The sequence below is a fragment of the Rhagoletis pomonella genome, unplaced genomic scaffold (genome assembly GCF_013731165.1).
Source record: "Rhagoletis pomonella isolate Grant_MI unplaced genomic scaffold, Rhpom_1.0 Rhpom_scaffold_00005, whole genome shotgun sequence".
Lineage (NCBI taxonomy): Eukaryota > Metazoa > Arthropoda > Insecta > Diptera > Tephritidae > Rhagoletis > Rhagoletis pomonella.
This window is the reverse complement of record NW_023458559.1, coordinates 40,953,804-40,957,632: the sequence shown is the minus strand read 5'-3', so window position 1 is coordinate 40,957,632 and position 3,829 is coordinate 40,953,804.

The window sequence follows — 3,829 nt, the reverse complement described above, 5'->3', positions numbered from 1 at the left end:
AAAAATGTTACTCATGAGTAACATCCTTTGACCATTCACAACTTTTTTATTTATCCAAATCGTTGATGATTTATTTTCCTTATACAATTAAAAAAAAAACAAGTTTCTAAAATTCTGTTATTTTTTAATTTTTTCCCTGCTAAAATTCTGATTGCTTGTCATAAAAGTGAGAATATCTTGGGAAAACGGCCTGCTATAGAAAAACAGAATACAGATTAGCAATCGTCGTTTTTTTTTGTGCCACTTCTAAACTTAAGATTTTCCCTACAGTGTAATTATGTATTCATATTTTGCTTGGAATAGCCCTCTATAATTTCTACACTGCCCATAAAGCATACGTGCACAAGCATTCATCCTTATATGTAGTTGCACATCATACGACGCCTACTTATATGGCCATGTGCTAAGACTGTCGCCAATCTGCACTTACTATTGCCTTGTACTCACATACATAAATACAAACATAAATACACAAACCCCCATGTACCTCATAAGCGACAATCCCAGCTTGCAAGCTCTACTTCACACAGCTTGACACAACTTGTGCCCTATCACAAATCATATATCGACGCAAAATACAAAGACCAGACGCCGACAGTACACACACGCGCACGCAAGCACAATTTCACACAAATATCCCTTGCCAAAGCCAAGCATTTGGTGACTAGGGAATTTTATACCAGACGCGCCAGCATTTGATAATTTTAATGACTAACCAGGCCATTCGGAGCGTGTTAGGCCAAGAATAGCTAGCCAGCCATTCCTGCCGGATGTCACTGCTACTAAGTAGGCACTGTGTCGACATAGAATCAGAGCGAAAAGGTGCTTTGCAGAAGGTGCTTGGTTGCGTGTGTGTACGTGTGTGTTTTGTTGCTACCTCAGATTTTGTTATGTGTGTATGGTATATAATCATCTTGGGTTTAGAAATGAAGCTAATATAATTACATACATATATACATGCCTATAATTTGGACATGTATTCTCAAATGTACATGAAAGTACATACATACATATTACGTATGTTTGTATGCACCTACCATGTTTGGAATGCCTGCTTGTGTAACTCATGAAGGATTGTTTATGCTATCGCCTGACCCAGATTTTAAACCCTTTGTTTGCCTTGCACATTATTATTCTCAACCCAACTGCATATTTTCATGCATACATACATACGTAGTTGCATACATATGTACATACATAAATATACATATGCGTTGACTTCTGCCGCTTACGTTATCAAATGCCATACTCCTTCCTTCCAATTAGATTCAAAATGCCGCGCCTTACTTTTGAGCTTCATAAACTTAGAGTTAATGCAAATTTGGCATGAGATTTGCTTGTCCCTTTTCTATTAGAACACACATTTTTTCTCTTGACATATTGACATGTTCATTGCAAATAAATTCTTATCCATATTCTATCAGCCACTTACCTTATTACCACTTATTTGCGTGCTGTACGCCACCTTAAGGTATGCACAAACCAAAAGCCATGCTGAGCCGAGCGGCGATAAGCGAAGCAAGTCGGATAGCAGCTTTTTGCATGGATTAGGCTGCAAAGACAGCAGAAAACTTAATAAAAGCAGAAAACTCAATAAAATGTTGCTGAAATATTTATTAAATTTTCTTGAAAATATTCATTGAAAAGTTAATTTTCATAAATATTTTTTATTTATTTATTTTTTATTTTTTAATCGTAGCAGCTCATCGTGAAACTGAAAAATAAAACAGCCGCTTTGCATTAAGCTCCAAAAGTCTCCTGAAAAGCTTGTTGCATATGTATACACAGGAGTATTTGCAGCAATTTGAAAGTCTTGCTCCGCTTCGCTCGGCTCCGCAACGCTTCGTGTGTGTACTTACCCTTAACTCTGCTTTATTTATTCCACTCTACTTAACTCAAAACAAACATATTTCTTTATTGACTGCCTTCATTTAATTTTTTCTGAATTCCCATTGGAGGATATAAATTGCTGCGTTTTATTATTATTTAACTGATTTGTGTGAATGTTTATAAGCGAATTAATGCATATTTCTTACTTATTTCTAATGATAAAAAGCAATGACTTCATCGGCCGCATTTCTCCAGGACATTCTGTACGACGAGCCGCCAATGCTTTTTTACCTGTCCAAAGTTGTACAAGAAAAACCAAGCTTTAAATTTTTAAACATGTATTTCATTAATTTTAGCCACTGAGAGCTAGTCTAGCTTATGATAAGGGTGTCGCATGCCGTAACAACTGAATAAAAATGTTATTATATTTTTTTGAGCCTTGCCGCTTTATAAGATTATCCAGCTTACCAGTTTTAATTTTTCAAATGATTTAAGGGAGTAAAACATTTAACTTTTGATCACAGCGACGCTTAGTCACTACGCTATTTAAGTATGCAGTGCGAAATGAGGAATAGCAACTATCGCTCTCTGTTTCTCTGTTTTCACCAAACGCAACGGATGTAGACTACTTGGGAGAGTATCAAACCTACTTTCATTCTCATTTCGGTAATTTCTAGACAGGATATTTCCGTCTGTATTATATAGAATCCCCCATCCGCCCGCTAATAACCTAGACGCCGAGAGCTTTTAGCTCAGGATGCGGCCATAAACAAAATTAGCTGATTAACTGCAATACAAAAGAAACCCTTCGGATAATTCTAAAATGTCTCAGCGGAAGCCTGCATGCCCAGTATCTAGGGGTAATTGCGACAATACCATCGTACCAAACAGCAGTTCATGCCAACCCTCGAGGGACGTTAGCAACTGGTGTATATAGCGCAAGACAAGCCTATACAACCTTAGATTTCAACAACGCCTGTTAACTCATTGAGAGTAGATCCGCTACAGCCACAGCGGTGGAATAAAACCCAGTTTGAATAGGACCGAGAAATAACCCGTCATCAGTCTCTAAACAGAAATGATCCTCATCTCATGGTAGAAGAACATAAAACGTTAGCAGAGAGATTAAAGTCATTCTGGTAGTACATATGAGAACGTTCCTGTGGGAAAAACAAAGATATCTTGAATAAAATGCTCGGTGATTCCTTGATATGTTATACTAACACGCTCATACTAAGGTCCATCATTTGAGCTAATATTCTGCACCGGCAAAAGCTAAGCGTAGTTTTATAGGTGAAAATTTCAGATGCTGGGTTAGCCATGGCCCTGCGTAGACCTGGTAGCAGCGCATATTGATGAAATCCTTTTCAAGATGTGGGCTATATAATACTATAGAACACTTACAGCCATATAATAATTCACTACTTACCTTAACTAGTGTGAGTAGTAAAGGGTAAGGAGATTAAGAGCATCACCTATACATCACAGTTGTCATTAACCAGTATTGATTGCACGTCCTTGTCGGAATCAATAGGGTAGTAAGTTACTGCCTCTACTATATCATCCGCAAAACTTTAAAATAAAATTTGGGCAAAATGTTATACTCCGAACCCAACACGACCGTGACCGCGGGTAATAATCTTTTGTCTCCACATGGCCCAGCAAAAGCAGGAGTGAACTACATCAGGTTACTCTTTGGCTATTTTGTTAGTCACAACAGGCTTATTTTTCAGAGGTACAGAATCCGTTTATCATCGCATAGAGGCGATTAAATAGTTGAGAATTATGCTTTATAAAATGGCCAGATCAAAACAAATACACTTTAATTCGAGCGTAGAGGAATCCTCTAAAAATTATAACTCATCAAACTTAAATCGTACCCGAAGAAATTACCTTCCGTAAATAGTAAGGCTGGCAGGATTCCAACTTTTTTACATTTCTACAACCATATATTCTATGAAGAGAGCTTCGGGTGCTTTGTAGAATGGGCAATGTCCAA